Here is a 12,229-nt window from a genome sequence, read left to right as displayed (position 1 = left end):
AACGTGGTGCTAAAATGGTGGTGGTCCATGCAGCATCACACTCGTGACTAAGATTCCAGACTCTTTCAACTTTCCTTGGAAATGTCCTGTATTTCCCATTTCCTTGGAAACACTCTAGGCTGCTTTTGAGGAGCTATGTGATTTTGCATTTTGCATTTCCTGGAAGCACCATGCGACTGCTCTGATAGTTGTTCCGGGAAATGCTGGAAGAGAATGCTGTAGTTGCTCCAGCCTTTTTCACCATACCCTAAAAAAGAGGCAAGTACGGCCTTTATGCTGACTTGTAAAACTTGTGGCATCTTCTCAGGTTCTACCTCCTCCTCATTATTCCTTCTGTGGGAGGAAGAGATGTGCCTTGGCTTCTGTCTATTCCACCTGGAATTTTGTGAACGTGAAAGGCCCATGTTTGCTTCCAATTGAATCCTGGTTGGACTGCATTTTAAACCCTACATAAATCAATGCTAAGTCTCCCCAATTCTCTGCCACAATTAAACCATGGGAGTTACATGCACAATGCCTGTAAAAAGGAGGCAGACAGCCCTGCTCCCAAACAGAGGACATTGTCCATTTTTTCTGAACCTGACAGGTCATTTGACATAATTTACATCCTTTGTGTCAACTTTATTCTGCGATATATTCTATGCTCTAAGTTGGCCTTATATCCTCACCAGAATCTCCAATTCCCCTTTTGTATACAGATAGATCTCGATTTGTGTGGTCAATAAATCCCACAAAATGGTCGCATTACAGGGAGTCCCTGTTTAGCGACTGCCTCATTTAGTGACCATTCACAGTTATAATGGTGATGAAAAAGTAACCTTGTGACCAATCCTCGCATTGACAACCTTCGTAAGTCTGTAAAGCAAAGGAAAGCTGAAGTCAGATTGTAAGCACAGCTGCGGTTTCCCGTAGCGACCACTTTTCTTAATGGCCAAGTTGCCAGTCCCAATTGTGGTCACTAAATGAGGACTCCCTGTATTCAAACTTGCACTATTCAAAATGATATTTCTATAGAAAATAGGGTGATTGGTTCCACCTTGATGGAAATCGGCAATGAAATATTTTAAACATAATTTTTTATATGCATATTAATGAAATATAACTGAAAAGGAGAAAAAGAATATAGTTATAATTTAAATGTATGGTTAACAAAGACAAAGAGTATTTCTAGAAAGCAGAATAAAAACAAACAAAATTCAGGCATTCCAACATCTCTTCCTATTTTAGCGTGGCTATGACCACGTTGTTCAATTACATCAAATTTTTGCTCGAAGGCAATAACGAGCCTCTTCTTTTTAAAACTTGTACTGTTTTCCTCTGACGGAATCTTCCTTTTCCCCATCTTGAGCACATGAGGACGAGCAGCACGCAAACCCGCAATGCGCACGTGCTAGCCTCGCATTGACTGAATTTGGGGTCGCATTAAATGCGACCTGGTATCGATTTACAATTTGCACTATATTGAACTTTGCATGATTTGAACTTGCACTGAGCAAGAACTACCCATATGCTCCAAATCCCAGAGCATTTGCAGTCAAAATTGCAGTACATGAACAAAAATGGAAATCACTTTGATTTCGATTTTCTTCCAGAATGGATGCAAATTACTGCTTAGAAGCGATGCTGTAATGATTGCCTATCCTAACAGAGCCAGACTCACAAGCAGGTACTTAATGATATCTGATTTATTGTAAGAATAGTATGCAAATACAGAGAAAGCTGAGAATGAGCAAAAGCGCGCCAAATACAAACTAAAACCCTCGGCTCAAACGTAATCCCTCCCCTCGCCCGGCCGTAGCAAACTCCCCCCCCCCCCCAGGTGCTGGTAACCGTTTTCTACTGATCCTGGGAAAGTAACCTTGAACACATGAGATAACCCAAACACATTCCAACCCAGCAGCCAACAGATAACAACTCCCCGAGATGGAATCCTTCTTCCTTCTCAGATCAAACACGTATCAGGTAAATGACATGCGAAATGTTACGATGTATCAGGAACATTGGAACGGTGAACATGACATACCGCCCCCCCAAAAATATTAAGGAGCAGGCTTCATAGGATAAGCAACATGAAAGCGTCTAACTAAAACAGGAGAGTTAACATCGCGGGCAGCCACCCACTCAGGGTGGGGGAAATGCTTCCATCGAATTAGGTACTGCAAAGTGCCACAAAGCCGGCGAGAATTGAGGACCTCCTTCACCTCAAAATGTTGTTGTCCATCAATCATAATCGGCGCAGGAGGTGTAGGTTGGAGATGCCAGCGATCGGAGTGGTTGACAGGCTTGAGCAAGCTGCAATGAAAAACAGGATGTAAACGTCTAAGATTGTGTGGCAAATCCAATTTAAACGTGACAGGGTTTACGACTCCCACAATGGGAAAAGGACCAACAAATTTAGGAGCTAATTTCTTCGAGGGTTGAGGAGACTTAATGAACTTGGTGGAAAGGTAGACCTTATCACCAACTTTAAAGGCAGGGTGAAGGGCTTGTCTCTTATCAGCATGCAGTTTATAGGCGGACTGGGCATCTGCCAACGCTTGTTGAATTACTGGCCACGAATTGGCCAGGTGCGCAGCCCAATCCAAAGCAGAACAGGGTGGTGTAGTGGGCTGAGGTAAATCAGGAATGGGCACAATTGTCCTGCTGATAGTTAACAAATGCTCGCAAACATTGTTCAAGGGTCGAATTAAGAGCCTCTGTAGATCCGTCAGTCTCCGGATGCGACGCGGTGGACAACGCCTGTTTGGTGCCCACCAGCTTTAAAAATGCCCTCCAAAACTGGGAAGTAAACTGAGTCCCGCAGTCTGTGACCAAGCGGGAGGGGCTCCCGTGAATCCTGTAGATATGGACTAGGAAGAGGTGGGCTAATTGCTGAGCAGACGGAATGGAGGCACAGGGAATGAAATGGGCTTGTTTAGAAAAGTAGTCCTTCTCCACCCAAATCACAGTCTTTCTCTGACTAGGAGGCAAATCGACAATAAAATCCATGGAGATCTCCTCCCAAGGGCGGGAGGGACTGGCCACTGGCTGCAGCAAGCCTTGCAGTTTGCCCCCCTTCCGTTTTGACATGGCACAGACAGGACAAGAAGCAACATAGTCTTTGACATCACGTCTTAATGTAGGCCACCAGAATTGCCGGCACACCAGGTGTAAGGTTTTCACAAAGCCAAAATGACCAGCCACTTTATCATCATGAGATCTACTCAAAATCTCCCTTCGCAAACTGTCAGGGACATAGAGGCGGTTTTGCTTCCAAGCGAAGCCTCTGTCAAATGTAACATTGTCTCTATTCGCTTGCAACCAAGTATCAGATTTCACCTCTAGCAGAAACTGTTGCAATTGCAAAGGAATTGGCGTCCTTCCCCCAGCCAGTGAAACTGAAGCTGAGGGCAGCTGCGCACGAGTCTGACTACTTGTGGCAGCCTGCAAACCCAATTGGGGTTCTGTCCACACTGTACCCACAACGTCAGGTGCCTGGACCGAATCCTGGGGCGGCCAGGAAAGCGCATAAGCCAGGAAGTTCTTCTTTCCCGGAATGAACTTCAACTTAAAATCAAAGCAGCTGAAAAACTGAGCCCAACGGATTTGCTTAGGACTGAGCTTACGGGGCGTACTAAGCACTTCCAAATTTTTATGGTCAGTCCAAACCTCAAAAGGACATTTGGCCCCCTCTAAGAGGTGGCACCATGTGTCCAAAGCAGCCTTGACTGCAAAAGCCTCTTTTTCCCAAACATGCCATCGCCTTTCCGTCTCAGAAAATTTGCGGGACAGATACGCACAGGGCTTCAGGCAGCCTGCAGCATCCGCCTGCAGCAAGAGTGCTCCAATTGAGAAATCGGAAGCATCCACTTGAACCACAAAGGGCTTTGTGGGATCAGGGTGTTGCAGAATAGGTTCAGCAGTGAACAGGCTTTTAAGTTTGTCGAAAGCCAACTGGCACTCAGGTGTCCAATTGAGCAACGCTCCCGGGTTCTTCACCTTCCGTGTGTCCCCCAGCCCCTTTGTTCGTAATAAATCAGTGAGAGGCAATGCAATTTCTGCAAACCCCTGGATGAACTGGCGATAATAGTTGGAAAAGCCAAGAATACTCTGGAGCTGCTTGTGCGTCCGCGGGCGCTCCCACTCCAGAATAGCTTGAATTTTTGCAGGGTCCATTTCAATACCCTTGTCGGAAATTCTGTACCCCAAATAGTCAAGCTGAGTCTTATGAAATTCACACTTAGATAGTTTAGCATAAAGCTCAGCCTTTCTCAGTTTGCTAAGCACCTGTTTCACCAAACGCTCATGTTCCTCCATCGTTTCAGTATAAATCAAAACATCCAAATAGACCAGTACTCCTTTGAACAAATGTTCATGTAACACTTCATTGATCAATTGCATAAACACCCCAGGTGCCCCCGCCAAACCAAACGGCAAAACCTTGTACTGGAAAGAACCCAGAGGACAATTGAAAGCAGTCTTCCACTCATCCCCCTCCCGTATACGGATACGGAAATGCTTCCCTCAAATCCAGCTTAGAGAAGATTTTCCCCTTGGCCAGATGTGCTAACATGTCCTTTATTATTGGCAAAGGATATTTGTTCAATATTGTTACCGCATTTAATCCGCGGTAATCTATACAAAGTCTCAATGTCCCATCCTTCTTCGCTCGGAACAAAACGGGGGCGCCCACTGGTGAATTTGCTGGTTCAATAAAACCCCTGGCCAAGTTTTTGTCCACAAACTCCTGCAGCGCCGCCAGTTCCTTTTGTGTCATGGCATAGATTTTTGTCTTGGGTAGTTGTGCATCTGGGACCAACTCTATGGCACAGTCAGTTTTTCGATGAGGTGGGAGTTGGTCCGCCTCCTTCTCACCAAACACATCTGCAAAACTCTGGTATTTCTCTGGCAAGCCTTCCAGTGGGGTGGCAGCGAAATGCAGGGTTGCTGCCGCCGCCCTCCCCACTGCAGCCTGCGGAGCGTCGTCCTCTCCAGGGGCTTGATAGAAACCATCCCCAAAAGTCAAAGTCCTGTGCACCCAATTTATATACGGGTTTTGCTGGACCAACCAAGGAATCCCCAGAATGACCAAAGGACCCCCCACAGGCGCCACTACAAACAGCAGCCCCTCACAGTGGCTGCCCATTTGCAATGCCACCATGGCCGTGGAATGGGTGACTGGCTTCCCCCCCACCGTAGAACCATCCAGCTGGGTAAAAATCATGGGACGGTTTAACGGAAACCTGGGTAACTCCAAAGCAGTCACCACATCAGGGTGCATCAAGCAACGTGAACACACTGAATCGATCAAAGCCCACACTTCAACAGTTCTTGTGCGGGAGCCTAGCTTCACTTTCACTGTCAGTGTGGGATAGTTGCCACTCACCAAAATGTGGTCGTGCCCTTCCTCTACCACCTGCCCAGAGGCACCCTTTAAAGCAGGTGGCTGGCATTTCCCGCCGGCTGGAGCAGATCGGGCTCCCCCTCGTCCCCGAAATAAGGGACTTCCTCTGCCTCGGTCTCAGCCAAAGCCACCTTCATCTTCCTGGGTAAAGAGGGAGATTTCCCTGACGACTTTCCCGGACGTTCCTCGGTCTTTCCTTTCGGGCACGCCGCTGCTCGGTGACCTTCCTTCCCACATTGGAGGCATTGTCCCTTCGCATAGTGGCGCTCTCTCTCCTCTTCCCACGCACCTTGCCCGGACTTTCCAGTGGGTGCAGCGGTGCGGGAACCCTTGCTGAGCTTAGCATATTTCATCACCCTTTGGTGAGCAAAAGTTTCTTGGGCATGCTCAGCCTTCCCTGCCAGCTGTATCCACTCATATAAGGAGTCCGGATCATCTCACCCAAGTGACCACCTTAGGACCTCCGTATTCAGACTGTCCTTAAAAAGTTCTATTAAGGTGGATTGGGACCAATCCTCAACTTTCCCAGCCAAAGCCTTAAATTCCAGAGCGTAGTCTGCCACCGATCGTGGCCCCTGGCACAGCTCCTTCAATGCCCGTTTTGCTCTTTCCTTAGCTAACGGGTCTTCAAAGTGTAGTTTTAATGCCCACAGGAATTCCTCAAACTCCTCTAACTCAGGGGCCTCTGATTGACACAACTGCACGTACCAATCGGCCGGCCGCCCCTTGAGCTTAGTGGCAATGGCATTAATCTTGGCCCTTTCTGAACGGAAGCACTGTTCCCAGTCGTCCATATAACTTCTTGCATTGGTTAGGAAGAACGACAGCTTGGTTGGATCTCCATCAAACTTAACGGTAAAGTCCTTTATCCCTGCTCCGGGCAGCCCCTTTGTCACAGCTGGATGATCGGGCTTCCTCGTAGCCCCCAAGGATCTCCGCTCTTGAGGAGGGGACCTTGAAATTGTCACCCTCGGTGCTCTTACTTCCTCCCGGTGTTGGGTCCTGCTCCTTTCCTCTGGGGAAGGTGGGGGCGAAGAAGGAGTTGAGTACCTATGACTGGACTCCTCTCTCCTCCTCTCTCGCGGACCCCAGTCCATGGACATTTTTCAGAACATAAATTCTAAGGACTCCAATTTAGCCTCCAGCAGTTTTATACGATCAGGGGTTTGGGATCCCTCCTGTCTCTCTTGCCTCACCACGGTTGGGGACAACGGGTACCGCTGCTTGCAAGACGTTCTTGACGTCCCGGGTAGGGGTCCCTGTGTCTCATCCCAGGTGATCAACTCGCCTGGTGACTCGCCGGTCGGTTCAGGGGCTCTCTTGGCTCCAGCCTCCTCGTCCCCTAGGCTGAAGCTCGACCCCTCCCGAACTTCTGAAGTCTCTCTAGGGGGGACTCCCTCCGTTCTTATCGCTGTGGAGTCGGGTTCCCCCTCGCTCGACTCCTCGCTTTCCGTGGTTTGGGGATTTGGTTTGCTCATTGCTAGCACTTCCCCTCACAAAATAAATCTGGAAAGGGGCTAACGGAAAAAGTTTTTAGATTCTCAGCTTTATGTAATGATTACCTATCCTAACAGAGCCAGACTCACAAGCAGGAACTTAATGATATCTGATTTATTGTAAGAATAGTATGCAAATACAGAGAAAGCTGAGAATGAGCAAAAGCGCGCCAAATACAAACTAAAACCCTCGCCTCAAAACATAATCCCTCCCCTCGCCCGGCCGTAGCAAACTCCCCCCCGCCAGGTGCTGGTAACCATTTTCTACTGATCCTGGGAAAGTAACCTTGAACACACGAGATAACCCAAACACATTCCAACCCAGCAGCCAACAGATAACGACTCCCCGAGATGGAATCCTCCTCCCTTCCCAGATGAAACACATATCAGTGAAATGACATGCAAAACGTTACGAAGTACCAGGAACATTGGAACGGTGAACATGACAGATGCAGTATTAAGATTCTTTTTGCGTCCTAAGCTTTGCAGCTGCATGAGCCCCGCCGTTCTTTAAGAGAGACAAGCACAAAACCTTCCTCCTGATTTTTTACACATCTCTCTGGCAGAATTCTCCAAAAGCACACTTTTCACCACCGTTTTGTGAGCTAACCTTGGAAGTGCAGAGAGAATACATAATACAAAAAGGCACAATAATAAAAAGTGTATTATTCCCCTTAAAACTTCTGTTCGTTGTTATGGGGCTTATCTTTGTTTCATATAGAAAGAGGGAGAAACGCACCCACACCCACATACGCAGGTTTTATGAGAAAAATTACAGGCAACATCCGGAGGTCTGAAACAAATGGATCCTGGAAATTTACAGAAAGTTATCAAACCAGCCACAACATCATCCCTGCCTTGGTACCATCTGTTGCTGAATTAATAGAGGCAAAACGGATCCACTGTTTTTTCCAAGCCCTTTACCATAATCTCAGAAGCTGGCTGGAGGGAAAATTCTGCGGCCGCTGAGAAAGCAATGTTTTTTTTCCCCTGAAAGATTTTATGGGCCTCAAGCTGTGTTCCGCAAAAATTCCTCAAAAGTTTGTTTGGTGTGGGAACGGGCCCCCCGATTTCTTTAAAGTTAGCTCAAGGTAGAATTTGCCATCCCTTCTCTTTCAGGCAGCAGTTTTACATTTCAAAGGACTATTTCCTCAAATAACAAGAGCCCTGAAGGCCAAAGCCAACATATTTTTGCTCTTTCATAAATATATCCTGTTGGCATAAAAGTGGGGGAAAATCTGTGCCTTATTTTAACTCCTCAGTCTGAACTCAAATCCAGTAATTGGTTTTAATCCATCAGTTCTAGTGTTGGAAACGGGCTTGTAGAAAAGAGTGGTGTGGCATGTGCAAAAAAAGGAGAAGGGGTGCCATCTTGACTTTTTTGCCTCCCCATGGAGACCCCCTGTGGCCATATTGAACGAAACCAATCTCCCCTGTATAACCAGGTGTTAAATCTGTAGCCAGCAACTAATTTTAGTGTGATGTTAAAAATCAGAATCAATTTCAATTCATCCGCTCTGCATTCATGGAGCTACTTGGATCTAAACGTGGCTGATCAGAATGTCTTTCAACGTTTCGACATGAAGCTGCATGAAGAAAAGTTCCTTATTATTTCTTGAATGTCGCTGACATAGGGCTTCTGCAGACATTGCATGACTGAACTTGCGACTGCTGTAAGAATTTTTTTAAAAAATCAGTACGCTCAGGCTGGGAATTGATTCAAAGCTTGGTGGGAGTTCTAATTATCTCATCTTTCTGGCCCAGTTCAATGATTCACTTCGTGATGGTAACTCACCATCTGCCGGTCTCTAATGGAATAAAGTCCTAACATGCTACAACAAAATCCAAAATGCCAAAATCCTAACACCCTACTGTTTTGTCTACCCATTGAGGTGGGTAGGGTTTGAACCCAGATCTGGGGGAATGAAAGAAGAAGCTAAGACGACAGGAAATGGCTACACACACACGGAGCATGGCTTTCGTGGGACACCGTTGAGCATGGAGTGTTTTCCCTATGCATTTTTAATAGCAGAAACCTTCAAAATGTTCGTGTACGTCACAACACCCTGAAGCTTCTCTTGCTAATATAGGCTGCCTATCAATGTCTTAAAAAGGCAAATCTCGCTTCCATCTTTTATTTCCCCCCTGGAAGGAAATGTTCTTCCATAGAAGTGGTTTTTTTAAACGTTCACTACTACCTCTTCTGCCCATCCTTCTGGCTGGGTATGAAATTTGTCCAGAGTTTTAAGGGGGAGGGGAGGGGAGGGGAGGGGAGGGAGGAAGGAAAAGGGAAGGGGGAAGGCAGGAAAGGCAGGGAGGGAGGAAGGAAGCTAGGAAAGAAGAAGGGAGGGAGGAAAGGAAGGAAGGGGGGAGGGAGAGAAGGAAAGAGGAAAGGACAGATGGAGGGAGAGAAGGAAGGAGGAAGGGACAGATGGAGGGAGAGAAGGAAGGAAGGAAGGAAGGAAGGAAGGAAGGAAGGAAGGAAGGAAGGGGGAGGGAGGGAGGGAGGGAGGGAGGGGGGAGGTAGAAGGAAGGAGGGAGAGAAGGAAGGAATGAGGGGGAGGGAGGAGGGGGGAGGGAGGGGAGGAAGGAAGGAAAAAGGAGGGAGGGGGAAGGCAGGCAGGCAGGCAGGCAAACAAGGGAGGGAGGGAGGGAGGGAGGAAGGAAGGAAGGAAGGAAGGAAGGAAAACAAGGGAGGGGGAGGGAGGGAGGAAGGAAAACAAGGGAGAGGGAGGGAGGGGGAGGGAGGGAGGAAGGAAGGAAGGAAAATGAAGGGAGGGGCAAATTAGTGCATTCTTGCCTGAGAATAAACTGAAATCCAGAAAACTGCTCCAAGTCTAGAAATCTTCCATGTTTACTTCCCGAAAAGAGATATTTAAACTAGGCCTATGAACGGGTTAATTTGTGCTTCAGAATGACCATTCATTAGACAGAGGAGTCTTCAAGGGCTGATACTCCTTCCTCTGTGCAGCCCAGCAAAACGTTGGCTTCTGCCTTCACGTCAAGCCTGCTTGGTGCTCTAGCGGCTGAGGGGAGCCCGTCCCCCAGGAAGAGCGCACTCCCACGTTTCTCCACTCCCCGAGTCGCGGCCTTGCCTCCCTCTGCGGGTTTCCTCCTCCCCCAAGGCCACTTTGCTGCGTTCTCAGCTCTGCTGAAAGGTCCTTCTAAGGGAGCAAGTTCAAACCTCAGTCCAGCTCTGCTCTCAGAAGGAGGAAATCGGAGCCACCAAATATTTGCTTTCCTTCCTGAATCTTGGGGAGAAGAAGCGAGTCCCGCCAAGCCATCCTGAGCTGCCCAGTTTTCACCTAAGTTCAAGGGGCCTCACCTCCCTGAGTCACTGTTGATTACTTGGGGGAGGATAGATTCTTTGCAGAGATGCTTGAAATATAGAATCCATGGAAACAGGGAAGCAAAGCAAAATCTAAATGCTTGAAGAGCCAAGGAACCTTCTCTTTCCTCCGGAGGTGAACGTTCTCAAGATGTCCTACAGAAGTAAAGTAATCCTTGGATCCTTCAAAACAACAAGAAAAGTCCCCCTGGGGCTCCCTTTTGGGCACAAAAGCTCATGCCATTTCTGAAACTGGGCCTGGCCTGATTTCTCTTTCTGGAAGGCTGTCAGTGGTTCCTTCCTAAGCTACGTAGAGAAGTTATTTTGCAAAGGGAAAGGGAAAAAGAGGGGGGACCCCTCCCCGACTCAGGGAAGGCAGCACCAAAGAGAATAAGGATTGGATTTGCTTGACCTTACCAAGACCTCTAGTTCCAATGACTGCCCATATTGTCTTCTTCTACCTTCAAGGAGCTTTCAGCTTGGTGATGCTGGATCGTTCTGGTCCAGGCCAGGTACCCAAAGATGAGAGAAGGAAAATATTATTCTCTAAAAGCCTTTGAAGGTCAATCACGTGCTGTACGAGGCTGCTTGGACTTGGGAAGAAGGGAAAACAGAACGGCTGATGTAATAACAACCTCACAGGTAGTCCTCGACATACAACCATTTGATTAGCGACCGTTCGCAGTTACGACGGTGCTGAAAAAGTGACTTGTGGCCAGTCCTCGGACTTACGACGGTCGCAGCATCCCGAGGTCACGTGATCGCTATTTGCAACCTTCCCAGCTGGCTTCTGACAAGCAAAGTCAATGGGGGAAGCCAGATTTGCTTAACAACCATGCGGTTGGCTTAACGACTGCGGCAAAAAGGTCGTAAAGTCGGGTGTGACTCACTTGACGACCACCTTGCTTAGTGACGAGAGTTCTGGTCCCAATTGTGGTCATAAGTTGAGGACTACCATCTTGTTTGGACTATCTCTGGCATCCAAGGTCAGGCTGCCAAGAGCTGTTGGAGACATCTGCACGGAGCTGAATGAACTGGCACAGGAAAGGGGGGCTGCATACCGAAAGGGGGAGGGGTTGAGTTCATTGGACTGTTCAACCTGGGGAAAGCATGGGAACTTCTATTCACAACTTTTTCGCTGTCCTGCATACTACACTCCATTAAAGAGATTTCTGCTTTAACCACTTATGAATCGAATTTAATGGGAAGCTGAGTAGGGCAGTCCTCACACGGTGAGGGATGCACCGTTGGAAGACCTGAAGGACCAGGTGGGGGGTAGATCGTCATGGAGAAAATCTACGTGGTTGCTAAGAGCTGTCACCCACTTGACGGCACATCACCCATCAGTCAAGGCTACAGAAGATGCAATAAATGGCAACCAAACTCGTTAGCAGGGTAGAGGACACACTAAAGCAATGGGGGTTCTTTCGTTTGGAACCAAGGAGACAAAAAGGAGGCCCAGTCAAGGGCTATTTATAAGCCTCTTACAAGATGAATGGGACAAGGAAATTCCCGGTAGAAGGAAATGCTTTGCATGCAGCACAAACCGTGAAATCCACTGGTTGGGAACAGGAACCATCCGGCGCTTTGGAAAGGTGAGTTCCTGGAAGATCAGGCCATCAGTGGCCACTGATATTGGTGGCTCTTGACTCCCTCTTGAATGACAGAAAACAGCCCTTAAATGTTGGTTGCTGGGAAGCAGGGGAATTATCTACTCAATTCAGTCTTTTTCCCAAGTTTTTTTTCCAGATTACATTTCATCATTTGTCACTTGGCAATCAACCCAATAAAGCATATAATTTGTATAACTCTTGCAAAATACACAATTAAAGACTGGGGGCGGTGGGCAGTCAGGAAGACTTAGGGAAGATTTGGGTGTGGGCGGGCCAGGGAGAAGATGCTGGGAAGAGGGGCTGGGCGTGGGTGGGCCAGCAACAATATCAGCAGCTAAGGGTAGGAAGACACTAGGAATATGGAGAAGCAGCTACAGTACATCCAACCATGCTGCTAGCTAGCTCATGG

The sequence above is a fragment of the Candoia aspera genome, chromosome 4, assembly GCF_035149785.1.
Source record: "Candoia aspera isolate rCanAsp1 chromosome 4, rCanAsp1.hap2, whole genome shotgun sequence".
Classification (NCBI taxonomy): Eukaryota; Metazoa; Chordata; class Lepidosauria; order Squamata; family Boidae; genus Candoia; species Candoia aspera.
This window is presented reverse-complemented; position numbering follows the sequence as displayed.